The 12,272-nt window shown below is 32.7% G+C and overlaps 1 protein-coding gene across 2 annotated transcripts in view; it reads right to left on the bottom strand.

The window, feature by feature from the left end:
• Window positions 1–12,272, bottom strand: part of DPYD (dihydropyrimidine dehydrogenase) — a 798,492-nt gene that overhangs the window by 655,211 nt on the left and 131,009 nt on the right. The window lies entirely within an intron of this gene.

Below are 12,272 nucleotides of genomic sequence, written 5' to 3'. Positions count from 1 at the left end.
GGTCCTTAATATATCTTAAATTATTATGATATAAAATATAATAAATACATATGTGCAAACACATATACATCTATACATTTGGGATGTATCTGTGTATTAAGATAAAATAGACAATAACACTACAATATAAATATTATAAATTAGCAATTATGAAAAAATACAAATGGCCATCCATTTTTAATATTTAAAAAATGCTTAAACTTATGAGCTATAAAAGAAATTAAAATTAAATCAAAATGTAACTTTTCCCACATAAGATTGGCAAGTATTAAAAAGCAGAATGTTCAATGCTGGAAGATAAGTGAGAAGTAGGCACTTTAATCATCTATTCGTGGCTATCAACTTTAAAAGGCTATTTGATATTTATATATAAGAAAAAATACTCCTGCTCTTTTACCCAGAAGTTTACCTCTAGTTATATACCCTATGGAGACACTCATATATGTACACAAAGACAAATATGCACACACATTCATTTCAAGTGAGTGAAGGAGAATGAATTAATCCAAGAAGCATTTTTTGAGTATAAAGTACTACTTTTACTCAAAAGTACAAGTTCCAACATAAGAAAACTAAAATTATGGTATAATTTTTAAAAGAAATAATTTATGTGACATCATATTTCCTTATATCTGTTTGGAAAACAGATAAATGGTACTGGTCTCCATTAAAACTAGTTATAGGTACTACATTTGAAGATTAACAATGCCTCCAATTTCCCTTGCCAATACGATGTTAGAAATACATTAGCTCTCAAGATTTTCTAAATAACAATAATGTTCATATGTAGTGAGTAAGGAAAGGAAAATGATAGGTGTGTGCTTGATGACGTAGTCTCACCATTTTAAACACCATACTTTCATTATATCTCACAAAATGCTTTCCGATATTATGAAGTATCAACTGCTACATGATCCTTTCCTACCCTCAATTTATTTCTACTTATTCATAAGAGGAAAGTTTATAAAATCAAATAAATAGAAAAATAAGTAAAAGGTAATTATTTTTTATATAACCTTTTTGTATTCCTCATACTACTAAGCCAAAAAAATAAATAATATATATTTATTTACCAATGCTCTCTAGCCTTTCTACCCAATGATGTTCTTCCAAATTGTTTCACCTCTCTCTATACCACTTTCACACTTCCTCATTCTCATCAGTGGATATAAAGAAATGGGGGGAAAAAGAGAAGACTTTCTCAAGAGTCCTCTATATACAATAAATACTACAAATTGACATGTCTACACCATCTTCCCAGATGCTATATAAAGTCCTGGGGATACAGCAGTGGACAAGATGAATCCACACCTGACCTTACAGAAACCAGTAATTGTACTCCTTGCCTCTTATTAGAAGATAAATTAGTTATACAGCTTGCTCACAGTTAATACCAAGAGCATTCTACCTGCAGAGAACTATAAAGAATCTACTTGAGGGCACCTGAGTGGCTCCGTCGGTTAAGCATCTGTCTTTGGCTCAGGTCATGATCCCAGGGTCCTGGGATCTAGTCCCACATCAGGGTCCCTGCTCTGCGGGGAGCCTGCTTCTCCCTCTCCCTCTGCCTGCTGCTCCCCCAGCTTATGCTCTTTTTCTCTCTCTTTGCCAAATAAATAAATAAAATCTTAAAAAAAAAAAAAGCTACTTGAATTTGGAGAACTCTATGGTGATCTTCAAAAGAATGATTTCAATAGTGTTTTAAAAGCATAAGTATAATATCAGTGCTAAGAAGTATTTGATAAAGAATTAGATACAGTTTGCACATGCAGATTTGTTCAAAATAGTCCGCCTTGTGAAAGAAAGATAGAACAGACAGTAACTAGGGAGGAGAGCAATGTCAAGCTAAAGCATTTCCCTTATAAGTATATCACACATACTTTTGGATGGAGGAAAACTGGTAAGCAGAGAAGAAAGGGGAATTGATGACAACAACAACAACAACAAAAAAGCGTATGTATGAGGATCAAGATCCTGGATGGGGGGGGCAGGGAACTATGAATGCAAGGTGAAATAAGTAAACTCAGAATAGAAGTATTTCTTCTACCGCAGGTATAGGAAAGGATGAGAAGACAGGGTTTCTGAAGAGCATGGAAGGTCTCTGAATAAAGGAAATCTGTAAAGATGATTTTTCATGACCTGGGAAGGAGACTCACTTAGAGGGTAAACTTCCTTCCCCTAACAGAAAATCAATAATCTAGGGGCGCCTGGGTGCTGCAGTCGATTAAGCGTCCAACTCTTGATTTTGGCTCAGGTCATGATCTTGGGCTGGTGAGATCGAGCCCCAAGTCAGGCTTCACACTGGGCACTAAGCCTGCTTAAGATTCTCTCTCTCCCTCTCCCTCTGCCCCTCCCTGCCCTCTTAAAAAAAAAAAATCAGCAATCTAATTAACTAGCTAAGAAGTTTAAATCAATTTTAATTGCCTTTTTAAATTCCAAAGCAATATACTGAAAGGTTTTATTCTATCTCTAACAGTTCTTATAGACTATATACTTGAGGTTTTACCACATGCCAAACACCCTGCTAGGTTCTTTAATAGAACAACTTGTGTGTTCCCACACCAAGCCTGGGAGGCTGACACCATTATTAACTCATTTAACAGACGGGGCAACTGAGCCAGCAAGTGGTGGAACCTAAATTAGAATTCAGAGTTCATGATCTTAATTATGAATATATAATTTCTTCTGGACTTATTTTCATAAGACACATTAAGAAACAAACAAATACCATAGAGAACTTGAAACTTTAAACCTTACTTAGTGTTTTTGTCCTGAAAGTAATATGGTTTTTATAGGCAATTTTAAAACACAGAAAAGTGCAGAGAAAAATGTCTTTGGTTATAATAAAAATCATCCCTAATGTCTGCCACACAGAGATTTCTGGTGCACACATTTTCTAATCTTTTAATGACTGTAAGCACACAAACACATTACAAAAATACATCCTCTTACCCATTTTGACATCTGCTTTCTACATTTCATAATATATTGAAATACTTTCCCAGGTCAATAAAAATAGATGTATGGTGTAATTTTTTAATGATTGCATATTATTATCCTATATAGCTTTACTAACATTTATTTAAACAATCCCGTATCATTGCACATATGGATTATTTCTCTCTTCTGTTTTAGTTTGCTATTATGAACGAATATAAGAAACATCATTTATACATAACTACATATGTCATATTATATCTTTCAGAGTTTACCTTCCATAATTTTACAGTATAGAAATATTATACATCCTTGGTTCTGTCCCATTAAATTCTATTTTTAGAACTTAAAATTTTATAGCTTTAAAATGTTTTACTATTTTTAAGGCTATTATAACCCCCTCTTGTTAGCTTTACTTTTCAAGTATTTGACTAAAATTAAATTTTATAATTGTGAATTTCTGCAAGTTGCTTAGACTCTATGTGTTTTATTTATGGACCAGTAAAATGGGGATAATAACAGCATCTACTTCATAGGGTTGTTGAAAAGATTAAATGAGTTAATATACGGAGAAGGCTTATAACAGCACCTGGCACATAGTCAACAATAAACCAAACATATATATATGTATATGTATAATAATTAATATATATATTATTTATATATTATATATAATGAACTACATTTATATGTATAATAATATACATAGTTGCATGTTATTTATATAAACATTAACAAAAAATGTAACCACCAGTACATGTGAACTAATGCATGCTTATACCATACCCATTTCTAAACAATTGAAATATCACACCTCTAACGATTATTATCCTTTTCCAATACCACTGGATACAATATGCTAATTTCTTAAACTTTTATATCAATATAAATAAGCTAAAGTTTTAATTTTCTTTTAGTGCTATCTTTGTCAAGTTTTGGTATCTAGAGTTTTTAAAATATACTATAAAGCTCTTCATGTTTTCCTATATTCTATTAACAGTTTAAATAACAGGTATGATAATGAATATTTATATATTATAATTTGTATATATTATTATTATTATCGTTAATTTTTATTATTTCAGATTGGTAAAACTTACCTGCAAAATAGTGTATTCATGTAACAACTCTTCTATGGTTAGATTTTTTTCATTTTTCCTTTCTTTTAACTTTTTGTATTTTTTTCCCCTTCCTAATTCTTCATTGTTACATATCTGGTAACACTCTAATTCACTGAATTCATATAATTCATGCACATTTTCTAATTCATTTATATTTTCCTAAAAGACTCAGATTTCAAAATTATAGGAGTCTAGAGTTCTATAAAGCTATAAAAAAATTTTTGAATCTATTGAATCCTCATTCTTACTATTCTGAACTTGTATCTTATATCATTTATTTTTATCCATTTGGTTTGCTCTATGTAAATAATTGACTTGTCTTTTCAAAGAATCAGCTCTTAGAGGGAATTATCATTTTAATAACTAATTTTTACTGACTTACTTTTTGCTATCAGACTGCCCCCTACTACTGGATTTCTATCAAACATTCCAATTCTAATAGTTTTCTCATTATAAATATCACTGCAATATTAATTGGTACATAACATGTTCCTTTAATTTTTTTTGTCTCCCAATGTTTTACAGAGCACATATCCTGCTTTTAATTTTTCTAGTTGTTTTCTTTATAAGCATGAGTCAACATATTTTTCTCATGGTCAGTTAAAATACTTGATTTTGATGCAAGAAATTTAGTACATATTTACTTGTCTTCATTTCCCTACTCCATAATTATTCATTCTTCATTATTATAGTCTGGGGTTTTATATGTAGATTGATTATCATTATACTGACATGTTTATAGTCTATTCTTTCAAGAATATTTGAAAAAAAAGAATATTTGTCTTTTACATTATCTCATACAAAAGATATTTTAAATCCCACTTGCTATCTCAATTTTTTTCAGTTAGTTGAAAATATTTTCCAATATTTTTTTCCTAATAGGTTAGACAAATGGTATATTTTCTGAACACTTGAGTGTCTATGAAAATCTTTCTATCTTTCCCATACATAAACATCTTGGCTATATATAAAACTACTAGACCACAATATATTTTTCCCTTAAAATTCTGCAGATAGAATTTCTCCATTGTCCTCTGACATATGGAACTGAAAAGATGAAGCTAACTGATTTAAAATCAGTTTATTTCTGGGGCACCTGGGTGGCTCAGTCACTGGGCGTCTGCCTTCGGCTCATGTCATGATCCCAGGGTCCTGGGATTGAGTCCCGCATGGGGCTCCCTGCTCAGAGGGGAGCCTGCTTCTCCCTCTCCCTCTGCTGCTCCCCCTGCTTGTGCTCTCTCTCTCTGTCAAATAAATTAATTTTAAAAAAATTTTAAGTAAATGAAAATTAAATCAATTTATTTCTTTAGCATAGATACTGACAGAAATTTTCTTAATTACTGTAGTACAATAATTTGACAATAGTAAAACAGAAAAAAATTGCTTCAAGCTACATATTTAGGTAAAAAAATATTCTTCTGTCTTTCATTATTGCTTCACTCCACTTATTTTGTTTTCTTTTTGGGGCAAATCTATTTCTGTTTCCCTACTCTCTACTCCCTTACTCTTTGTTTTTACTCAAAGAGTTTATCATCCTATTACATATTATATATTCCTATATTCCCATCTTTATAATCTGTCTCCATCCACAGGCTGTCAGCCCTGTGAAAGCAGGTACAATTTTTGCTTTGTTCATTGCTGTGTCCCTAGAGAACTGAATTAAATCTAGTATAGACAGAATATAAATATGTTCTGAGTAAATCACTGATCATATAATGGGTCATCATTTGTTCTTAATACTGATTTTATCTCACGTTATTTTATACTTTATCATTTTCATCTGCAGTATTAAAAGCTGATCGAATTTCTTATTATCACTTATTTTCTTTATTCCTAATTCTACTCATTATTGCCTTCGAAGTAGGGTTTATTTGTTTTTAGATTCTTAGCAATTCTGTCTTACCTCTTTCCCCTGTCTTATTTTTACCTGTATTCTGCTTTTTTTTTTTTTTCAAAGAAGTGATGCCTTCATGACTGTGTTGAGGTCCTAAACTTCTGCTAAGGTAAATGAATGTCTATGTACCTACTGTAAAGATTATTTTTTCTAATATGCTAGGGGATGTCAGAAGATAATGGGTAACTGTTATAAACATTGCTACCAGGGTTTATCTGCTTCACATGACCAAACCTTTACTCTTGGGCCTATCTTTCAAGGAAGGTCCTAAGACTTGATTAACTTTCCCAGACTTCCAGTCTGATTTCTTTAGGATTTTCAAGACCTGCCTGTATGTAGACAGAGGAAGGAGGAGTGGAGGAGATAGGAACGAGAGTGTACTGTGTTTCATAGCAGTTATAGAAAGATACAAAGGAACTGATACTCAGCTTCCTCTTTAACACAGGTGTAAGGTCAGAAACAAATGTGTATGAGCAGCAAAGCATCTTCTTCCCTCGGTCCCGGAAAGTCTTTATGATATAAATCTGAGGCACAGCAAAAAGATGAAACCTGATGAAAGTTTTCTTAGGAGAATTCCTTTTGATGTACACTTAGTACATAGTTCTTCCAGAATACTAGATCATCCATCAGACTTAGTTGTCACTGTTTTTGGAAGATTTGACATTTTTTGGTTTATCTCCTTAAGAATTCACAAAGGCTAGAAAAAGCTGCATGTATAAATTTCAATAAAGCAATATTCAAGTTTTTTGACAGATATTGTATACTTTTAAGGAAATTACCTAAAACCCCATATAAAGTGTGGATATTATTTACCATGATTAAACCACTAACAACTGCAATTAATAATTATTTCTTTCTACTTCTTTCTTCCCTGGGTACTCATTATTTGCCACCTACCAGCTGGTCATGAAAATTCAAAATGATTTATTTACTCAGATTTTTAAAACATTAATACTTTAAAATTAAAATATACCAGGCTTTTTAAATGCAGTGTATTTCTGCTTTTTTACTTATGAAATAGAAAACCTGTTTTGGTCATGAAAATGGCTTTCCTTTTGCTTATGAGCAACTGTAAGTATGTCCTTTGAAAACAGTGTCAAAGATATTCCAAATAACCAAGCCCACACTAATTTGTCCTCTCTTTGAACATCTATCGCATGTTTGCTCACTAACATGCAATTTATTGTTTAATTATTTGCAAATTCATAATATGAAATGTTCTTAGGATAGAAGTGCCAGAAGGGACCTTACAAATTATCAAGTCCATTTTACCAATAAGAAAACAGAACTGTAGAGACTTATTCAAGACTGCAATGCTAGTTAATGGCAGAACTGAGGCTAAAACACAGGTCTTCCAATTTCTTTTCTAGTTTTATTTTACTAGCCAAACGGGATGGTATTTAAGGACAGAGGTCATGTCCTGTATGTCCTAGTAACTGCCTTTACACTCATAATATTGGTAGGGAGAGGCAAATGCTTAAGCACTGATATATAATGGATGATGAGCAAGACATGCTTTTGTTTTTCTGTTGTTCTAGCTTGGCTGCATGGTTAAGTAGTAATTATGTACCATATCATAATAATGTGACAAATAAATGTGACAAACCTCAACTTTTTATCACAAAGTAAGGTCACATCAGAAAATACTTAGAAATAAACAGGGTTAGTTTCTGTGGTTCTAATAATAATTAACAAAATACCTCAAAGTTTAGTAAGCACATCAATAACATCATCTAATTTAAACTTTCAATGGCATTATTTAGGAAGCATTATTACTATCTCCAAATTACAAATAAGAAGAAAAATCTCAGAGGCAAAGTAACAGGCTCAATGTCTCAAAGCTAATGAGTGGGAAGGCAGGAAATTAAACTTAGTTCATTTCATTAAAAAGCTTAAATTCTTTCTATCACTTCTCCACAGACAAATGTCATTTATTAAACCATGTCCTAAAAATCCTGTATTCAATATCACCAAAATGAATATAATTATTACACTTAACATAAAAAATGACTATAGCCTAAAATATATTTTTTAAAACATGTAAACTTAGTTATCACTTCTCACTAAAACATGTCAATGATTATAACAGAAAGCATTCATTTTCACTGCAATGCACTGCATGTAGACATAAATGGGATGAAGGAAAAGGTTTCCCTTTATATAGCACTGAGTAATTACTAAATCTATTCCCTAACAATCTTTGGAGTTAGTAATAGTAAAATTCAAGAGCGGTATATTTGATAATTTTCCACATATTCTCTAAGAAATAGCTGCTCAATTTTCCTTAGGAAAAAAAAAACCCACTAGGGACAGTGAATTTTTATGGACAGCTCAACATTGGCTAAGGAACCACTTCGTGCAACAAGCATTCTTTCTATACTGATGGTTATCATTGAAACATACTGCCACCTTATGACAATTCTTTTTATATCTTAATGTTCAGAAAACCTTGTTTTAAAAATAAAGTCCCACCAGGAATATGACCATATAGTACAGAAATTATCTGACTTAAAAATAAAACTGCTAGCTCTACTGAAAGCAGCCTGAAAGAAATATAATGCATTTAAGAGAATATTTTTTAGATTTTGAATAACACAATGATTTTTATGACATGATATAAGCATTTTTAAAATCCAAGAGGCCAGGATATAACTGATTACATGCTGACTATGGAACTAAAATTTTGAGTATTTTCCAGCCATAGTTTTAGAAATTATATCAAAAGTATTTGCCCCTTATTGGACCTATAATATTGCATACACATACTTAAAAGATATAAAAAAATGCAGTGGTTCAGATTGCAAGGAAGTATAAGGAAAGAGAGGCACTAAAATTAAGATTATATACCTGAATAAATTCATTATTATGTGGCATTTACAATAAACCAAAGTAAGTACTACTAAAAATTACTACTACTTACCAGTACTACAAAATAAACTATCTATTTACATAGAACCCTTTTTTTGAGTGTCCACAGTAGAAATTTTTATTGTACCAGAAAACATGAAGCTTTTACCCAGTACCTGGTTTATTTTTCTCTATGGATCCAGTGATTCATGCTTGTAAGGGGTTCTGTTTCCCTTTTTGTATTAGCTGCTAAGGTACTTATAGACAAATTTATAGTTCATATTTATCAAGTATGTAGGAAGTCATTGTATGTATTTTGTATTCTGCTATCCCTCTTGGCTATGTCTTATTTTTCTGTACTACTTCCACTTTGACCTCATAGTACCATTTACTTTCATATTTATGTATATACTTAGTATTGTGGATAGCATATGGATTTTGGAAGCTGAACAACCAAAACCAGCTCTAACTTTTACTAGCTGTAGAGCCCTGACTAATTGCTTCACCTCCAGGATAAACTGGAGATTTACCATTTACAAATTCGGGCTAAAGATACCTTCCTTGCACAATTAGTCTAATGATTACAGATAATGATAAGAGATATCCCATATTTATTATTTCATATATAAAAGCCACTTGTATTTCTACATTTTTACTTCAATAAAGTTTCTGAAATCAAGTTCTATTCTATAATTACATTTAGTGCAATAGTGTTCTCCCGAAAAAGCAGTTTTTAAATCAAAGATGTCTTAGAATCAAAGACAGAGTATTAACTTATTGCCTGTACTTTTATAATCACCCTCACGCTCTTTTTGAACTAAGCAGAATTATTAACAAAAATATTTCAATGACAAGCTCAGTTGAAGTTAAATCATGAAAACTAGAAACTAAGGAAATAAACATAGGTCATAATAAAGACTTCGGCATTGTAGTTAAAACAAAAGTTGACAATTCACTAAAGTTTTCCATTTTTGTTTAAACTTTATAAGCAAAAGAATAAAATATAAAAGGAATTCATGTGCAGTAACATATTACTTAGTTTAATTACTGATTTGCTGTTTGCCCAAAGTTTTAATCAAGAGAGTTCTTACATGTGGATAACAATGAAGACATCTGTAAAAGTTAGTGCCATGTTTAACTCCTCTAGGCATTGCAGCACCTGGTGACGCCACAGGGAAGAAATCATGGATACTTCTTGAACATACTGCAACAGCTGTCAACTCAGAAGGAGGTATATTCTAAGTTCTACCAAGCAAGTAGTACTCCACAAAATCTCATTCTGTCCCCTCTCTTAACTGAAAAGAAGCCAGATGGAAACATGCAACTTGTCAAATTGCAAATGAAGAATTACTATAAATCGTATTGCATAGATCTCTGTTATGTTCAGCTTTAAATACGTGGATGCTCAATTTTCAGAATAATTTCACTGGCATTTTACAAAAACTAAAGATGTCTGATGCTATTTCAGGTAAAGACAATAGCACACCTTTAAGACAATACAATTAAGGTAAAGACAATGGGAGTATGATTACATTTTTAACATAATATCGCAGTTAAGAAGCAAAAGGAATCATTCTAGAAGCTTAATAATGTCCAGAATGACTATGACTACAGCATGACTAGCCATCTCTCACAACAGTTAATGGTACTCTGCTTGGAGTACACAGCCACAGAAAACCAGAAAACAAGCTGTATCATTTATAATATAACAGTCCTGGCTGTGCTGGTATGGTTAAATCTCTACCTGTTAACCTCTATTATAGACTTCTGTTTCTATTCATTATATGAAATTACCATAATACTTTTAAATAGAGTGTGGCCAGCTTTAATTGTGAATATACACAAGGATCAGAAACTAGTGATTTTGTTTTGTATTTTTGCTACCAAAAATTACTTACGATTTTGAGACCACAAGGGGCTTTTCATAAAATTGGACATATATAATTATTTTATATTTAGAGTTCAGGCTTTACTATTTCTGAGGTGCCACTGGGAATGTGTTAATTTGTTCATCCATTCTTGTATATCTATATAAAAACATTTGTTGAGTACTTACTATGTAACATATATTTCTTTTACAGTTGGAATCTTGTTTAAAACAGGGCAGGAAAAATACCCTATAAATTCTAAAAGAAAATGACTTGTATCAAGAACCTGAACCATGTCATAAACAGTTTCCTTTGGGTATGATGGTGTGGTAGGGATCACGGAGTCCCTGTGAGCATTTGTAACATTTCTACCACAACTCTGGTCTAGACCACTAACAGGTTCATAATGGCAAAACTTGCTTGTTTCTAAAGAAAGCCTAAGAGTTATATACATTATTTTAACTAGTCAACTCTCATTTTTATCCATAATAACACATCTATTGTGGTTAACAAATGTTAAATATTTGATTAATAATATTGGCCAGTTTTCAAATGCTTATAATTTTATAACATTAGTTTAATTCAACAACCACATCATCCATGAAAAATAGGTATCTTCTATACCCACACTACAGGTAAGAAAGATGAGCCTCAGAGGTTGAGAGAGCTGCCTACGATTATACGGAGTCTGAGAGGAGTATGGTTCCAGTTCACGTTTCGGTCTAACCCATGTCTCATTTTAGTCTCTTATTCCCTAATAAAGCTTTTAGGCAGAAAAGTTAAATACTGAAAGATGTTCTTTTGTATGTGGTGTAAGGGAATCATGAAAGGACAGAAAGGTTGAATTCCAGTTGTCAAGGCTGAAGTCTCAGCCACTATTTTCTGCTTTCTCTCTTCCGGATCCTCTCGCACTAACACATGCACCATTACGCCACTGCAAACAAAGAAGGTCCATGGAGAAGGCACTCACTGTTCATACTGCCTGGTATCTATGAGTTATGTAACTCACTGTGGGAGATGTACTTGCAACTCTGCTACTTTTGTAATCCCCGCTTTTTTTACAGGTGGTTTGACCTCACCTTGCTTTTCAAACCACCATTCCATTTCCTTCTGTGGCACCAGATAGCTGCCGTAGTTAACAATGCAACAGACGGCGGCCACTGCACCTTTCTTTGGCACATGCCCAGGGGAGGTCTTCACCTCCAGCAGCGACCTCATTCCTGGAGAACAGAAGCCTACCACACAGAGCTCTTGATTATCTGTAGGTGGAATATCTGCATTGGGAACTACCCATTTGCTGAGGACATTGCCAGACACACTCACTTTTCTTTCCACCCTACGGAGCTGCACTCTAATTTTATTCAGTTTCGGATTTACATTTTAAACTGCCAACAAAAGCACGGAGAGTGAAACTGCTGCAAAGGCAAGACCAGTAGGGGAAAAGGGGCCACTCAGAAATAGGTCACAGAATCAGGGCTACTACTGTACATATATCCACTCTGTCATTAACAGGATTAATCAACTGCCTTCAGTCATTTATAAAGAGTCAACAGTTTTTCCTTTGCTACATTTGTAAAACAGAATAAATAAATGCCCCAAACTCCTTTT

Source organism: Callorhinus ursinus, unplaced genomic scaffold (genome assembly GCF_003265705.2).
Source record: "Callorhinus ursinus isolate GAN/ISIS: 27379988/994484 unplaced genomic scaffold, GSC_fseal_2.0 scaffold9, whole genome shotgun sequence".
In the NCBI taxonomy this organism is placed as follows: Eukaryota; Metazoa; Chordata; class Mammalia; order Carnivora; family Otariidae; genus Callorhinus; species Callorhinus ursinus.
Note: the sequence above shows the minus strand (reverse complement) of the source record. Positions and strands in the feature narration are given on the sequence as shown.